The 18,769-nt window shown below is 40.1% G+C and overlaps 1 pseudogene; it reads left to right on the plus strand.

The window, feature by feature from the left end:
• Positions 1 to 1,375: 1,375 nt before the first annotated feature.
• On the plus strand, positions 1,376 to 2,145 carry LOC101596372 (annotated as a pseudogene).
• The last annotated feature ends 16,624 nt before the right edge of the window (positions 2,146 to 18,769 follow it).

Here is an 18,769-nt window from a genome sequence, read left to right on the forward strand (position 1 = left end):
AGAAAACAAACTCTTGAAGGAATCCCAAGAGAACAGAGGAAATCAACTTTATGAAATGAGTAGGACAATATAAAACATGAATAAGGAAATAGAAATAATGAAAAAATACCAATCAGAAATACTAGAAATGAAAAAACAGAGCAAGTCAAATAGAAAACTCTGTAGAAAGTCTCACCAGTAGAATGAGTCAAGGAGAGGACAGAATATCTAAACTAGAAGATCAGCTGGCAGATCTAATCCAGTCCAACAAAGAGAAAGACAAACGAATAGGAAGGCATGAATGGGAATTTCAAGACCTTTGGGGCACTATGAAGAGATCAAACATAAGAATTCTTGGCATAGTAGAAGGAGAAGAAATTCACTCCAAAGGCATAGTTAGTATTTTCAACAAAATCATAGAAGAAAATTTCCCCCAAATTGGGAAAGTGATTCCAATGCCGATTCAGGAAGCCTTTAGAATTCCAAACAGAAAAAATCAGGAGAAAACCTCTCACTGCCATATTGTAATTAAACTACAAAGCACACAAACCAAAGAAAATATATTGAAAGCAGTTAGAGAGAGAAAGCAAGTCACATATAAAGACAAGCCCACCAGGATCACAGCAGATTTCTCAATACAAATTTTAAAGCCAGGAGAGCTTGGAATAATGTATTCCAAGTTATGAAAATAACAACTGTCAACGGAGATTACTTTATCGAGCAAAGCTATCCATCCAAATACATGGAGAGAAGAGGACATTCCACAACAAACCTAGGCTAAAGGAATATATGAACACTAAACCAGCTCTACAGAAAATACTTTAAAGAATCCTCCATATTGAAAAGAAAGAAAAGCACACACATAAGGAAACAGGAAAAAATAACCCAATTTCAAATAATAGTTAACACAAAAGTAAGGGGAAAACCACAAAACAAGAAAAATGGAAAGAATAAATACACACCTTTCAATAATAACTCTTAATATCAGTGACCTCAATGCCCCAACCAAAAGACACAGGTTTTCAGACTGGGTTGAAAAGCAGGATCCTTCTATTTGTTGCCTCCAAGAAACTCACCTTTCCATAAAAGATGGACACTGTCTTAGGTGAAAGGATGGAAAACCGTATTTCAAGCAAGTAGGCCTAGAAAACAGGGGTTGCTATCCTAGTATCAGACAGGGTAGTCTTCAAACCAACATTAGTGAGGAAAGATAAAGAAGGTCACTTTATATTGACTGAAGGAACACTCCAACAGGAGGACATTAAAATCCTAAATGTATATGCACGTAACATGGACTCCCAATTTCATCAAACAAACACTATTAGATTTAAGGTCACAAATAACACCAAATACAACTGTAGTGGGTGACTTCAATACTGGGCCAGTGCAGCCCAAGATGGCCCACTTCAAGGGTCAGGTGTCAGATGAGGGGAAAGTCTGCGTAGCTGATAATTCCATCACCCCCCCGCCGGGGAATTTACTCAAGTTTTCAATGATGTCCGGCTATTAATGATAATCTTCTCAGGGAAGGGGCAGCACATAAGTTTGCCCAGTATAACATGGATCAGTTCACACCTGTGAAGATAGAAGGATATGAAGATCAGGTTTTAATTGCAGAACATGATGACCTGGATAATAGGAGATTATTAGACCCAAGAACCAAAAATTTCTTTTAAGTTTGATCACTTATGGAAAGAAGCAAGTGACCTCTAGTCAGAAGATGTAGACGAGGTATTGAAATCTTGGAGAGAATCCCGTGACATGCGTTAAGAGCCTATGTGAAAGATCATTACTGCAACGGGTTCTGCATTGTTTATGCTAAAACTGTAGATGGGCAGCAGACCATTACTGCAGCTCTTGAAAGCCACCAGTTTTAGTCCAAGAATTTCTGGTTCATTATTATGAAGATGGCAATGTTCCGTTGGTTAGTCATAAAGATGTACGAGATTCAGTAACTGTCTCTAATGGACTCCAAACTGCCAAGGAGTTTATTAAAGTCATAGAGAGTGCAGAAAATGAATACCAGCCAGCCATTAGTGAAAACTATCAAATGATGTCAGACATCACATTAAGGCCTTGTGCCAGCAGCTTCTAGCTAACTGCACCCAAATCGACTGGAACAAGATACTCAGCTACAAGATTGGGAAAAAAGTGCAGAAAGCTTAAAGGCTGACTGTAGGAGTCTTCAGTGTGTGAAAGGTTTCAACATAGCGTGCTCATACAATAAATAAGTGATTTATAAATATTTTGCTAATTAACTAAGTTAACAGATTTTCTAGCCTCATGGAATACTGTTGAACCTATAGCATTGTCTTGATATTTGTTGTGGTCTCTGCCTTGTAATTTTCTGTTATCATTATATCTACTTGTAAATCTTTTCATTGTTAACTCTGCTACATTTAATATTGGAGAGATTCATCCTGTTAGAAAATTTTCCTAGCCATGAAGTCCTGTTACCAATTTATACAGATAATCTGCTCGGTACTTTTTTTAACCCTTGTGATTCAAAGTACTTCCGGTACTTCAGTGGGTTGTTTTTTTTTTTTTAACTGATCCACTGACTGCTAAAAAAGCTATGCTACAAAGTGTAGCTAGCTGAATGGAAGACACATTCATTCTTCATCCTCTGACTGCTTTGATCAAATATACTATATATGTTGTAGCCTCTCATAACCATAGTTTCCAAAAATCTGGACTGTGGCTTTTCAGGTCCATTTTAAGAGACACAGGAAGTTTCCTGGAAACTGTAATAGTCAGGTGCTCTGGAGGAACTTGTTTTTCTGTATTTTATTTTTTTTAAGTTTTTATTTATTTTAGAGAGAGAGAGAATGGGCACACCAGGGCCTTCAGCCACTGCAAAGGAACTCCAGATGCATGCATCACCTTGTGCACCTGGCTTACGTGGGACCTGGGGAATTGAACCTGGGTCCTTTGGCTTTGCAGGCAAACACCTTAACTGTTAAGCCATCCCTCCAGCCCTGGAGGAAGTTGCTTTAAAATCCAAAGACTTGAGTCACATTCCGTGCACATGAACACACTTGCTTTATCTCCTTCCCTCGTTACCTCCGTCCCGTCCAGTACCACTGTGTTCTAGCTATGCACATCTGCATTTTAGAAGAGCTTTTCCCATTTGTGTTTCTGCCTAATATTCAAGAACTGCTGACATACTGTTGATAGAATATGAAAGTTGAAAAAATTCAGGTTTTGAAGGAATAATAGGTTTCTTGTGCTTTAATGCTTTCTTGCAGGACTGTTCTTCAGGCAGATGAATCAAACAACTATGTTCATCACAAAAACTGAAAATGAACCAAAGTGAAAAGGAAAACTTCCAGGAAGTATCCAGGACTGTAGCCTGTCATTGAAGAGAATAAGTAGGATGTAAAACTCATTCCAAATTACTCTTCCTCTGACAGTCCTGCCTGCATGAACTCAGATGTAACTATGATATAGCAATCATTCCTAGGTAAATTGGCAGGTGTGCGTGTGATCTCCAAATGCCCAGGTAACACAGATATGGTATGAGAGCTGGTAATGGTAGATTTGTTCACATTGTCTACACTTCTATGATCAGGCCTCAGAGGAAGGGTAGTTTTTTTAAAAAACAAGTAGAGTCTTTCTCCTTGTTTCCAAATATATGTCAAAACAGAAGGGTGTTTTCCTTCAGCTTTGTTTTTGCTCAGTAATCCAGGCAAGCAAGAGTTTTTGTTTATAGATATATATATATATATATGGTCATTCATACTGTCTATCCATACCATACTATCTTCTATGTCAGGTAGTCCATAGAAATATTCCTATTTTTTTCTTAAAAAAATAATAAGCCATGCATGGTGGCACATGCCTTTAATCCCAGCACTTGGGAGGCAGTAGGAGGATCGCCATGAGTTCAAGGCCACCCTGAGACTGCCTAGTGAGTTACAGGCTAGAGTGAGACCCTACCTCAAAAAAACAACATAAATAAATAAAAAATGAACAAAGAAGCATATGGATTAAATGAGGTCACAGAACAAATGTACCTAACAGATATCTACAGAACATTTCACCCAAATGATGCAGAATACACGTTCTTTTCAGCAGCACATGGAACATTCTCTAAAATAGACCATATATTAGGACACGAACCAAGACTTAACCAATATAGGAAAATTGAAATAATTCCTTGCACTCTATCTGATCACAATGGCATTAAACTACAAATCAACAGCAAGAAAAGCTATAGAGCATACACAAAATCATAGAAACTAAACAATACACTACTAAGTGATGAATGGAGAGAAAGAAAAAATCAAGAAGGAAATAAAAAAATTCATAGAATCAAATGATAATGAGAACACAACATACTAAAACATTTGAGATGCAATGAAGGCAGTCCTAAGAGGGAAATTTATAGCTTTAAGTGCCTATATTAAAAAATTAGAAAGGGCCAGGCATGGTGGTGCATGCCTTTAATCCCAGCACTTGGGAGGCAGAGGTAGGTGGATCGCCATGAGATCAAGGCCACCCTGAGACTACATAGTGAATTCCAGTTCAGCCTTGGCTAGAGTGAGACCCTACCTTGGAAAACCAAAAAATAAAAAATAAAATAAAATTAGAAAGGTTGCAAATAAACAATTTAATGCTTCACCTTAAGGCCTTGGCAAGAGAAGAACAAGGCAAACCAAAGATCAGTAAACAAGAATAAATAATGAAAATTAGGGCAGTCAGGCATTGTGGCACACACCTTTAATTCCAGCACTCTAGAGGCAGACATGGGAGAATCAGCTTGTGTTTAAGGTCACCCTGAGACCACATACTGAAGTTCAGGTCAGCCTGGGCTAGAGCAAGACCCTACCTAGAAAAAAAAAAGAAAAAGATTATGGTGGAAATTAATGAAATAGAAACAAACAAACAGTCAATGAAACAAAGAGTTGGTTCTTTGAAAGGATAAACATGATTGATAAACCCTTACCAAATCTGACTAAAAGGAAAAGAAGAGACACAAATTAATAAAATTAGAGATGAAAAAGTCACCATTACAACAGATACCAGAGAAATTTAAAAAATCATAAGGAAATACTATAAGAATATATACTCTACTAAATATGAAAGAAATGGATGATTTCCTTGATTTATATGACCTACCTAAATTAAATCAAAATGAGGTTAACCACTCAAATAGACCTACAAGAAGTATGGAGATCCAAGCAGTTATAAAAAAATTTCCGAACTAGAAAAAGTCCAGGCCCAGATGGATTCACTGGTGAATTTTACCAGACCTTCATGGAAGAACTAGTACCACTGCTTCTCAAACTTTTCCATGAAATAGAAAAGGAAGGAATTCAATCAAACTCCTTCTATGAAGCCAGCATCATCCTGATACCAAAACCAGACAAAGATAGAACAAAAAAGGAAAATTACAGACCAATCTCCCTGATGAACATAAATGCAAAAATTCTCAAAAAATATTCACAAACAGAATACAAGAATATATGAGAAAGATCATTCATCCCATCCAAGTAGGCTTTAACCCAGAGATGCAGGGATGGTTCAACATATGCAAATCAATAAAGGTAATACACTATATAAATGGACTGAAGGACAAAAATCACATGATCATCTGAATAGATGCAGAAAAAGCATTCAAAAAAATCCTACATTTCTTTATGGTAAAACTCCTATAGAAACTGGGAATAGAAGGAACATATCTCAACACAATGAAGGCTATTTATGACAAACCTATGGCCAACATAATACTAAATGGGGAAAATCTTGAAGCTTTTACATTAAAACCAGGAACAAGACAAGGGTGTCCACTAGTCCCAACTTTTATTGAAGATAGTACTGGAAGTCTTAGGTATAGCAATAAGGCAAGAGACACACATAAAAGGGATACAAATTTGAAAGGAAGAGATCAAATTATCATTATTTGCAGATGATATGATTCTATACATAAAGGACCCTAAAGACTCTACCAGAAAACTGTTAGAACTGATAAACACTTTTAGCAATGTACCAGAATACAAAATAAATATACAGAAATGAGTAGGCTTCCTGTTTTTTTTTTTTTTTTTTTTTGGTTTTTTGAGGTAGGGTCTCACTGTAGCTCAGGCTGACCTGGAATTCAGGTGGCCTCGAACTCACGGTGATCCTCCTACCTCTGCCTCCCAAGTTCTGGGATTAAAGGCGTGCACCACCATGCCCGGCCCAGTTTCCTATGTTGTAACAATAAACATGGGGAGTATGAAATCAGGGAATCACTCCCATTCACAATTACCTCAAAATAAATAAACAAAAAAACTACCTTGAACTAAACCCAACCAAAGAAGTGAAGGATCTCTACAATGAAAACTTTTCAAACACTCAAGACAGAAGTTGCAGAAGAAACTAGGAAATGGAACAACATCTCATGTTCTTGGATTGGAAGAATCAATATTGTGAAAATGTCAATCTTACCAAAAGCAATCTACACATTCAATGCAATCCCCATCAAAATTCTAATGGCATTCCTCACAGAAATAGAGAAAACAATCCTAAAATTTATTTGGAAGCACAAAAAACCCTTGAATATCCAAAACACTTTTGAGCAACAAAAATAAGGGTGGCAATATCATTATATCTGATTTTAACCTCTATTACAGAGCCAAAATGACAAAACCAGCATGGTACTGGCACAAAAATGGACATGTAGATCAATGGACCAGAACAGAGGACCCAGATGTAAGTCTGGGCAGCTATAGCCAGCTGATCTTTGACAAAAATGCCAAAAATATTCATTGGAGAAAAGACAGCCTCTTTAAGAAATGGTGTTGGGAAAACTGGATATCTATATGCAGAAGAATGAAAATAGATCCTTATCTCCCCTGTGCACAAGAATCAAGTTCAAATGGATCAAAGGCCTTAATATCAGACCTGAAATTCTAAAACAGCTAGAGGAAAAAGTAGGAGGAAACTTTCAACATCTTGGCATAGGCAACAACCATAAAACCCCACTTGCTCAGGAAATAAGACCACTAATCAAGTACTAGGACCTCATGAAATTACAAAGGTTTTGTACAGCAAAGGCCACTGAGAATAAAGAAGCAACCTACAGAATGAGAGAAAAATCTTTGCCAGCTATACATCTGACGGAGACTTACTATCCAGGATATACAGAGAACTTAAAAAAAAAACCCTAAATAATAAGAAGTCAAACAGCCCAATTAAAAAATGGGCTATGGGGGCTGGCGGGATGGCTTTATGGTTAAGGAATTTGCCTGCAAAGCCAAAGGACTCAGGTTCAATTTCCCCAGGACCCACATTAGCCAGATGCACCAGGGGGCACACATGTCTGGAGTTCATTTGCAGTGGCTGGAGACTCTGCATTCTCTCCTACGCTCTTTTTCTGTCAAATAAATGAATAAATAAAAATAATTTTCTTTTAAAATGTGCTATAGAATTATTTACTTCTATATTTAGGGACTTCTCAAAAAGGAAGAAATACAGATGGCATATAGACATCTAAAAAATGTTCTAAGGAAGAGAAAGGAAGGGAGGAGGATACTTAATAGGTTGATATTGTATATATGTAAGTACAATGATTGTAATGGGGAGGTAATATGATGGAGAATGGAATTTCAAAGGGGAAAGTGTGGGGTGGGAGGGAATTACCATGGGATTTTTTTTATAATCATGGAAAATGCTAATAAAAATTTTTTAAAAATTAAAAAATAAAATAAAATAAAAAATGTTCTACATCCTTAGCCATCAGGGAAATGCAAATTAAAACTGCTTTGAGATTCCATCTCACTCTTGTCTGAATGGCTACCATCAAGAAAACAAATGACAATAAATGCTGGTGAGGATGCAGAAAAAGAGGAAGCCTTCTGCACTGTTAGTGGGAATGTAAATTGGTACAACCATTGTGGAAATCAGTGTGGAGGTTCCTGAGACAGCTAAAAATAGATTTACCATATGACCCAGTTACACCACTCCTGGGCGTATGTCCTAAGGACTCTTCTTACTACCTTAGAGATACTTGCACATCCATGTTTATTGCCACTATTCACAATAGCTAGGAAATGAAACCAGCCCAGATGTCCCTCAACTGATAACTGGATAATGAAGATGTAGTATATTGATACAGCAGAGTTCTATTCAGCAGTAAAGAAAAATGAAATTATGGAATTTGCAGGGAAATGGATGGACCTGGAAAGGCTTATTCTTAATGAAGTAACTCAGGCTCAGAAAGCCAAGAGCTGCATGTGCTCTTTCAAATGTGGATCCTAGCTAATGTTTTTACTTGTATGTGAGTTAGAATAAAACTTGGTAGCAGAGGCCAGTAAGCTAGAAAAGTGCTATAGGGGAGGAAGGAGAGGGGCAGACTTAGGGGATGGTATTGTATATTGAACTTGTTTTGCTAGAAGTGTTATTCATGTAATAAATGTCAATGTGGGAGAGAAAAAAAATATCAAAAGAAATAAGATAGCCATGGTGGGAGCTGGAAGCTGTGAGATTCGCATGAGTAGTGATTCTTACACTTCTTGCAAATGTCAGATAAGTAGTACTTACTCAGGGTGTGTGCCCTACCTGCCATGACCACATCCTTATAAAGACCCTGTGAAGTGGGCTCAGATCAAGCTGACAGGCCAGGGCTGCTGCCCACAATTTCCTTATGCATGATGACCTGGACAGCTGACCCTGGACTCTTGACCCACACTCAGACTTCCTACAACCCATTCTCGCTCCCAGTAGGACCTGTGGCAGAAGGGATACCTAGTCACCCAAGCCTTTTTCCTAGTCCTGTGTGGTCTCTTTGGAGATGTGGGGGCAGATGGGGAGTTTGGAGATCAGCCCATATTGAAAAGACAGGGAAAAGTCCCATAGTGGCAGGGTCCTAAGGTTGGCCTCACAGGAGGGAATCTTTCCCTATTGTAGAGAAGACAACACTGGGCACAGAGACACAAGAGGACAGTTGCAATGAAAGGTGAGGACACTCACAGAGTTGGTCTTAATTTTTTTCTGTCACCTTTACTTAAATTGATATGCAAACACATGTAATTGGTATTCATGGAAATGCTGTTGCTTTAAATGGAAAGCTATGTATAAAATATAGAGCCTGTTCAAATGTGGAAAGTGAGGTGTGTTTTGAAGCTACAAGCTTCTTGTGCTTGTCTAAATTGTCATCTAGTGGCCAGTATCAGAATTGCATGTGTTGTGTCATAACAGATCCTGCCCCTAAGGCAACAAATTGGGTTTGTTCCTGTGTTGACAGATAATATAGTGATGCTTAGCACCACTTAGGGCATTTTAAAGCTATTTCCTTGTGAAAAATAAATGGAATGCTTTAAAAAAAAAAAGGCTCAAGGGGCTGGAGAGATGGCTGCAAAACCTAGCAACCAGAATTCAATTTCTCAATACCCACATAAAGCCAGATGCACAAAGTGGTGCATGCATCTAGAGTCCATTTGCAGTGTCTGGAGGTCCTGGGGTGCCATTCTCTCTCTCTTCTACCTCTCTCTGTTTGCAAAGAAAAGAAAGGAATAAAATAATTTTTTTTAAAAGGGCTGAAGAGATGGCTTAGTGGCTAAGGTGCTTGCCTGCCAAGCCAAGGGACCCAGGTTCTACTCCCCAGGACCCATGTAATCTAGATGCACAAGGGGTGCACACATCTGAAGTTTGTTTGCAGTGGCTGGAGGCCCTGGCATGCCCATTCTCTCTCTCTCTCTCCCTGCCTATTTCTGTATCTCTCTCTCTCTCAAATAAGTAACTAAATAAAAATATTAAAAAAAGAAAAGAACAAGGAAAGAAAGAAAAGAAAAGAAAGAAGGCTTGATTTCATCAATAAGTAATTGAAAGAAAACTAAGAGATACTATGTAGTAGAAGAAAATATAATGGCTGGAGAGATGGCTCAGTGGTTCAGGTGCTTGCCTGCAAAACGTAAGGACCCAGTTCATTTACAGTGGCTGGATGCCCTGGTGTGCCCTCCCTCCCTCTTTCTACTTCTCTCTCCCTCTCTCAAATAAATAAATAAAATATATTTAAAAAGAAAAAATACAAGACACAGACCCTGTCTCAAAAGAAAAAGGAAACAAAAAAGAAATGGAAGAACCAGCTGGAGATATTGCCCAGTGGTTAAGACACTTGCTTGCAAAGCCTAAGGACTCAAGTTTACTTACCTAGTACCTACACAAAGCCAGATGCACAAAGTGATGCCTGCATCTGGAGTTTGTTTGCAGCAGCTAGAGGCTCTGGCACAACCATTTTTTTCCTATCTGTCTGTCTCTCATCTCTTTCTCTCTGCTTGCAAATACATCAATATATTAAAAAGTTAAAAAAAAAAAAAAAGAGCCAGGTGCGGTGGTGCATGCCTTTAATCCCAGAACCCAGGAGGGAGAGGTAGGAGAATCGCCATGAGTTTGAGGCCAGCCTGAGACTACACAGTGAATTCTAGGTCAGCCTGGACTAGAGTGAGACCCTACCTCAAAAAACAAAAAACCAAAAAAATTTTTTAAAAAATGTAAGAGCCGGGCTGGAGAGATGGCTTAGCGGTTAAACGCTTGCCTGTGAAGTCTAAGGACCCCGGTTTGAGGCTCGGTTCCCCAGGTCCCACGTTAGCCAGATGCACAAGGGGGCGCATGCGTCTGGAGTTCGTTTGCAGAGGCTGGAAGCCGTGGCGCGCCCATTCTCTCTCTCTCCCTCTATCTGTCTTTCTCTCTATGTCTGTCGCTCTCAAATAAATAAATAAAAAATGAACAAAAAAATGTAAGAGCCATATCAGCCAGGATTTATGTTGCAAGCCCGTAATCCCATTTATGATGCCCAAGGTTCAGTCCCTAGTTAAAAAAAGGAAAAAGCTATCACTTAACCTTTTGGTTAAGATAAAGTATGTATGTATGTATGTACATATGTATGTATGTATATATCCTATATTAATAGTGCAATCAATATGTGAAAATCACTTGAAACTTCATTTATTATTTTAAAAAAATTTTGAGGGCTGGAGAAACCTGCAAAGCCAAAGGACCAAGGTTCAATTCCCCAGGACCCATGTAAACCAAATGCACAAAGTGGCACATATGTCTGTAGTTCATTTGCAGCATGCCCATTCCCTGTCTCTCTCTATCTGTCTCTTCCTCTTTCTCTCTCTGTCTCTCAAATAAATAAATAATTTCTTCTTGAAAACTTCCATAATAATATACAATAAACCATGATAATTCCCTCCCCATTTACAACTCCACTCTCCATCATATCCCCTTCCCCTCTCAATCAGTCTGTCTTTTATTTTGGTGTCATCATCTTTTCTTCCTATTATGATGGTCTTGTGTAGGTAGTGTCAGGCACTGTGAGGTCTTGGAAATCCAGGCCATTTTGTGTCTGGAAGAGCATGTTGTAAGGAGTCCTACCCTTCCTGTGGCTCTTACATTCTTCCCACCACCTCTTCTGCAATGGATCCTGAGCCTTGGAAGGTGTGATAGGGATATTTCAGTGGTGAGCACTCCTCTGTCACTTCTCAGCACTATCCTTTTTAGTCAACTCAGAGGTTACTGCCATCAGAAAAGAAAAGGTTCTCTAACCAACAGTGAGAGTAGCATTAATATATGGGTATAAACATTAACAGAAGTGTTTACAGGGCAGTTTGGTGAGCATAATATATGCATTTAGCCAGACACTAGTAGGGGTTACATCCCAAGGGTTCATGACTTTCATAGTCATAGGATTTTCAGTATCAGGGATGTATTCCCTCCCATGGAGCAGGCCTCCACTCCAACTAGAGAGTGGTTGGAACCCCAAAATAGACATGCCACTATTGCATCCATTGGCTCATTTGGCCATTCTGGCCAAATTTAAGGCTAGCAGTGTCCACTGGTATTTACCTCCACTGATGATTTCTCTCTCTCCCGTTGAACTGCATGCAGCATAGCTTTTTTCAGCTTTCTGTCAGCTGGTCTACATGGAGGAGTTTTCAGCTCAACTCCAGCAGGATTTCTCAGTGACCTTGCTGCCTAGGCATGTGGAGTCTCCAGCAGTAGGGTCTTACCATCTATTCCTGGTGGGAAACCAAGAGCCTCGGCAATGGCCTGTAATGTTTTGGGGATAACAGGGATCTCCCTGGCCAACAACTCACTGCAAGGTATCTCATCCCTGGCGCTTAAATTTTTCCAGTAACAATCTATGGCTTATGGGTGTACCATTGTCCAAAAAGGTGGGTTAGAAGGCTGGAAAGATGGCTCAGTGGTTAAAAGTGCTTCATTTGAAAGCCTGATGGGCTGGCTTCAATTTTCCAGTTACCCACATAAAGCCAGTGGAACAAAGTGGAACATGTATATGGACTCCATTTGCAGTGGCTGGAGGCCCTGGCATACTCTCTCTCTCAACTTGAAAATAAATTAAAAAATATTTTTAAATTAAAAAAGTAGGTTACCATATGGCTTATTCATACCCTTGCAGATTTTGAAAATTTTCTAGTAACAATCTACAGCTTCTGGATGTGTCATTGTCCAAAAAAGTACATTTCCATATGACATATTCATACCCTCTTAGATTTTGATTAACCCTCCCCTGCCCTTCCTTTACTCAGTCTCTTTCTCTGAGCTCTCTTAGGCCTTTCCACCTCCAGTAATCTGTTCTTCTACTTACATACATTCAATACCATCGTCTTAAAGTCCTCCCCTCTACTCCCTTCCTTATAGCCTCTTTCTAGCTTACTGGCCTTTGATACCAAGTTTGATTCCAACTCACACACAAGTCCAAACATTTGTAGCTAGGATCCACATATGAGAGAGAACATGTGGTGTTTAGCTTTTTGGGCCTGGGTTACCTTAGTAAGTATAATCCTTTCCATGTGTAGCCATTTCCCTGCAACTTTCATAATTTCATCTTGCTTTATCACTGAGTAGAACTCCATCTTCATTATTCACTCATCAGTTGAGGGACATCTAGGCTGGTTCCATTTCCCAGCTATTGTGAACAGAGTGGCAATAAACATGGATGTGCAAGTATCTCTAAGGTAGTGTGATGAGTCCTTAGGATATATGCCTGGAAGTGCTACAGCTGGATCATGTGGTAAACCTATTGTTTTTTTTTTGTTCCTATCTCAGGAACCTCCACAATGGCTACATTCCCACCAAGAGAAGAAGGCTTCCTCTTTTTCGGCACCCTCACCAGCATTTATTATCATTTGTTCTCTTGATGGTAGCCATTCTGACAGGAGTGAGATAGAATCTCAAAGTAGTTTGAATTTGCATTTCCCTGACAGCTAAGGATGTAGAACAATTTTTTAGATGTTGATATGTCATCTCTATTTCTTCTCCTGAGAACTCTCTATTTAGTTCCATAACTCATTTTTTAATTGGGTTGTTTTATTTCTTATTATTTAGTTTTCAGTTATTTTTTCTTGTTTCTTTATTTTATTTAGTTTTTTGAGTTCTTTGTATATCCTGGATATTAATCTGGTCAGAGGTATAGTTGGCAAAAGTTTTGTCCCATTCTGTAGATTGACTCTTTGTTCTATTCACAGTGTCCTTTGCTGTATCAAAGCTTTGTAATTACATGAAATCCCAGTGGTTGATTCGTGGTTTTACTTCCTGAACAACTTGGGTTATATTCAGAAACTCTTTGTCTATGCCAACATGTTGAAGGGTTCCCCTACTTTTTAGGATTTGTTTTTCAAGGTAGTGTCTTACTATGTAGTCTCAGGCTGGCCTCGAACATATGGCAATCCTCCTACCTCTGCCTCCCAAGTGCTGGGTTTAAAGGCGTGCATCACCATGCCCAGCTCCCCTACTTTTTCCTCTAGCAGTTTCAGAATTTCAGGTCTGATATTGAGGTCTTTGATCCATTTGGGCTTAATCCTTGTGCATGGAGAAGATAAGAATCTATTTTCATCCTTCTGCATATAGATATCCAGTTTCCCCAGCACTATTTGTTGAAGAGGAGTTTCTCCAATGAATATTTTTGGCATTTTGTCGAAGATAGCTGGCTGTAGCTGCCCAGACATATATCTGGGTCCTCTGTTCTGGTCCATTGATTTTGTGACAGTACCATGCTGTTTTTGTCATATGGCTCTGTAATATAAGTTAAAATCAATATAATAAAGGGAGAAAGCAGTAATCCACTGGAAATCAAGAGAAAACAGGATTCCAAGCCTGAAAACGCTGTCTTTGAGTGGTTGCACTTGTATCATCCTGAGAAGAAAGGTAGATACTGGTAGATGTAAGATTTTGAATAGAATGGAGTTTCTGCTTAGTTTATGGTTTTTTTTTCCTTCAGTCAAGTATGTGAGATTGTGGTTAAAAAAAATAAAGTTAAATCTTCAAGGCAAAAAAAAAGGGGAGTTGGAGAAATGGCTTAATGATTAAGGCACTTGCCTGCAAAGCCTAAAAGGACTGATTCCACAGTACCCACATAAGCCAGATGCACATGGTGGCACATGCATCTGGAGTTTGTAATGGCTAGACATCCTGATGCACCAATTCTTTCTCTCTTCCTCTCTCTCTGCCTTTCTCTCTCTCTCAAATAAATTTTTTTCTTTCTTTCTTTCTTTCTTTTTTTTTTTTTTTTTTTTTTGGTTTTCCGAGGTAGGGTCTCACTCTAGCCCAGGCTGACCTGGAATTCACTATGGAGTCTCAGGGTGCCCTCAAACTCAAGGCGATCCTCCTACCTCTGCCTCCCAAGTGCTGGGATTAAAGGCGGGGACCACCACGCCTGGATCAAATAAATATTTTTTTAAAAAAGGAAGGAAGGGAGGAAAAAAGGAAGGGAGGAAAAAAAGAAGGAAGGAAAAAAGAAAATATAAATAGTTGACTCAGAGGGTTTTAGGATTATAGAGCAGAAACTAAGCATTTGCTTCAGCTCTGTGAACATAAACTGAAAACACTCTTCCAGGGTCCAGATGCTCTGTTGCAGGCCCAGGGAAGGTTTGCAATGACACTCAGTTCTCAGGGGAATATGAAAGAAACAGAAGTGCTTTTCACAATAAGCCAGGAAATCACATGTAGGTAAGGAGGAGATTGAAGACAGGATGAACACAGTAAATTTTTTTAATCAGATTAAAATTTTTTTTTTTAATTTATTTATTTGACAGCAACAGACACAGAGAGAAAGACAGATAGAGGGAGAGAGAGAATGGCCGAGCCAGGGCTTCCAGCCTCTGCAAACGAACTCCAGATGCGTGCGCCCCCTTGTGCATCTGGCTAACGTGGGACCTGGGGAACCAAGCCTCGAACCGGCGTCCTTAGGCTTCACAGGCAAGCGCTTAACCGCTAAGCCATCTCTCCAGCCCCAGATTAAAATTTTAAAAAATATTTATTCATTTATTTGAAAGAAAGGGGGAGAGAGAGAAAAAGGGAGGGAGGGAGAAAAAGAGAGAAAGTGGGTGTGCTAGGGCCTCTAGCCACTGCAAATGAACTCCAGATGCATGTGCCACCATGTACATCTGGCTTATGTGGGACCCAGAGAATCAAACCTGGGTCCTTAGGCTTCACAGGCAAGCGCCTTAACCACTAAGCCATCTCTCTAGCCCCCCCCTTTTTTTTCGAAGTAGGGTCTTGCTGTAGCCCAGGCTGACTTGGAATTCACTATGTAGTCTCAAGGTGGCCTTGACCTCATGGCAACCCTCCTATTTCTGGGGTGCTGGGATTGAAGACTTCTGTTACCACAACCAGCTCATTTTTTAAAAAATTATTTTTATTCATTTATTAGAGACAGAGAGAGAGGCAGAGAGACAGAGAGAGAGAGAGTGGGAGACAGCATGGGTGTACCAGGGCCTCTAGCCACTGCAAACAAACTCCAGACACATGCATCCCCTTGTGCATCTGGCTTACGGGAGTCCTGGGGAATTGAACCTGGGTCCTTTGGCTTTGCAGGATAATGCCTTAACTGCTGAGCCATCCCTCCATTCCCCCCTCCCACCCCCGTTTTTTAAGTAGAGAAGGAGGGCTGGAGATATGGCTTAGCTATTAAGGCACTTGCCTGTGAAGCCTAAGGACCCAGGTTCAATTCCCCAGAACCCATGTAAACCAGATGCACATGGTGGCTCATGCATCTGGAAATTGTTGTCAGTGGCTAGAGCCCTGCCAATTCTCTCTCTAATAAATAAATCAAAATAAAATATTGTTAAAAATAGCCGGGCGTGGTGGCGTACGTCTTTAATCCCAGCACTCGGGAGGCAGAAGTAGGAGGATCACCGTGAGTTCAAGGCCACCCTGAGACTACATAGTTAATTCCAGGTCAGCCTGGACCAGGGTGAGACCCTACCTCGAAAAACCAAAAAAAAAAAAAAAAAAAAAAATGTTAAAAATAGAGAGAGAGCTGGGCGTGGTGGCACAGGCCTTTAATCCCAAAACTTGGGAGGCAGAGGTAGGAGGATCGCCATGAATTCTAGGCCACCCTGAGACTCCATAGTGAATTCCAGGTCAGCCTGGGCTAGAGTGAGACCCTACCTCGAAAAACCAAAAACAACAACAACAACAACAAATAGAGAGAGGGAAAGGGAAGAGAGAGGGAGAGAAGAAAATGGGCATGCCAGGGCCTCTCTCCACTGCAACTGAAACTCCAGTTTCATGTGACTCTCTGTGAAACTGGCCTTATGTGGGTACTGGGGAATTGAATTGAGGCCTGCTGGCTTTGCAAGCAAGTGCCCTTAAAAATTGAGTAATTTCCGCAAAATTTCCCTGAGCCATGTTGGGTTCATTTTTGGTCTGCTTCAGTGCTGAGGTGTTGGGGGCCTCTGAGGCTCTGGCTCTCTGATTTGGTAGGAGTTGATTTTTCTCTGCGTTGGTCTCCTTCCCCTTTGTGCTGGTATCCGGTTCACAGGGAAGAAGGGGCGGAAAGAATGTCAGAGTCACATGTTGGGTCATGATTTGCAGAGACATTTATCATACCAATAACTGGGGGCTAACTCCACAATACACGACCCATTTTCATTAACAAGGAGGGTCTAATGGGAGGGGGTAGATCACAGATGAGCCTAAATAATGGTACCAAACTGCCTGTATTTACTGAAAAGAAAACTAATAAATTAAATTTAAAAAATTTCTTTTTAATAAACAGAAACTTTAGAGACATGAAAGCAAAAAAAAATATATATATATTGAGTCATTTCTCCATCTCCAATAAACAGTTTTTAAGAAGTTGTAAAGGGGGCTGGAGAGTGGTTAAGGCACTGGCTTGCAAAGCTCAAAGACCCGGGTTCGATTCCCCAGTACCCACATAAGCCAGATGCACAGGGTGGCACATGCGTCTGCAGTTTGTTTGCAGTGGCTAGAGGCCCTGGTGCACCCATTCTCTCTCTCTTTCTCTACAAAAAAAAAAAAAAAAAAGTGGTAAAGGGCTGCAGAGTTGGCTCAGCAGTTAAGGCACTTGCCTGCAAAGCCTAATGACCTGGGTTTGATTCACCAATACCCCCACAAAGCCAGATGCACAGAGTGGCACATACATTTGGAGTTTGTCTGCAGTGTCTGGAGGCCCTGGTACACCAATTCTCTCCCTACCCCCCTCTCTCTGTCTTACTCTGCTTGTAAATACATACATACATACATACATACATACATACACACACAAAATATGTTTAAAGAAGGGTGGTAGCTGGGCATGGTGACACAAGCCTTTAATCCCAGCGCTTGGGAGGCAAAAATAGTAGAATCAGCGTGAATTCGAGGCTAACCTGAGACTATTATAGTGAATTCCAGGTCAGCCTGGGCAAAAGTAAGACAATACCTTTAAAAAAATGTAGAAAAAAAAAAAAAAAAAGGTGGTAAAGCAGTGGGCTGGAACCCCAAGGGATCTTGGGAGGAGGTCATAAAGTAAAAGGGATGACTCACAAAGAGAAAGACAATGAACCAGGTGTTAAGTCTTCCTAGGATGCATGGCTACATAATCTGTTTCAGGTCAACCTGGGTTACATGAGATCCTGTCTCCAAAAACACAACACAAAATGAGAGAGAGGGGGGGACAGAGAGGCGGGGGGGAAAGAAATCTTATTTTGATAGATGCTTAAATAATTCTATACCAGAGTCTTTTTATATTTTAAAATTCTATAACAGCACAATTTGAAAAAGCTAATTTCTAGTATATGAAACAGTGGATGTCTTTTGGTTCCATTACAGGTCTTAGACTCTTTAACTGTTTTTTTTTTTTTCCCCAAAATATTTTATTTTTATTTATTTATCTGAGAGAGAGAGAAAGAGACATGGATAGAGAGAGAATGGGCACACCAGAGTCTCTAGCTGCTGCAAATAAACTCCAGACACATGTGCCACCTTTGTGCATCTGGTTTATGTGGGTCCTGGGGAATTGAACCTGGGTACTTCAGCTTTGTAGGTGAGCACCTTAGCCTCTAAGTCATCTCTCCAGCCCCTTTAACTTTTTTTTTTTTTTTTTTTTTTTTCTAGGTAGGGTCTCACTCTGGTCCAGGCTGACCTGGAATTAACTATGTAATCTCAGGGTGGCCTCGAACTCATGGTGACCCTCCTACCTCTGTCTCCCGAGTGCTGGAATTAAAGGCGTGCACCACCACGCCTGGCTCCTTTTAACTTTTTTAAAAAATATTTTTTTAATGTTTATTTATTTATTTGAGCGAGTAAGAATGTCAGCACCAGGGCCTTTTTTTTTTTTTCTGGTTTTTCAAGATAGGGTCTCACTCTAGCCCAGGCTGACCTGGAATTCACTATGGAGTCTCAGGGTGGCCTTGAACTCATGGCAATCCTCCTACCTCTGCCTCCCAAGTGCTGGGATTAAAGGCATGTGCCACCACGCCCAGCAATACCAGGGCTTTTGACCACTGCAAATGAACTCCAGACACATGCTCCACCATGTGCATCTGGCTTTATGGGT

The sequence above is a fragment of the Jaculus jaculus genome, chromosome 4 (genome assembly GCF_020740685.1).
Source record: "Jaculus jaculus isolate mJacJac1 chromosome 4, mJacJac1.mat.Y.cur, whole genome shotgun sequence".
Classification (NCBI taxonomy): domain Eukaryota; kingdom Metazoa; phylum Chordata; class Mammalia; order Rodentia; family Dipodidae; genus Jaculus; species Jaculus jaculus.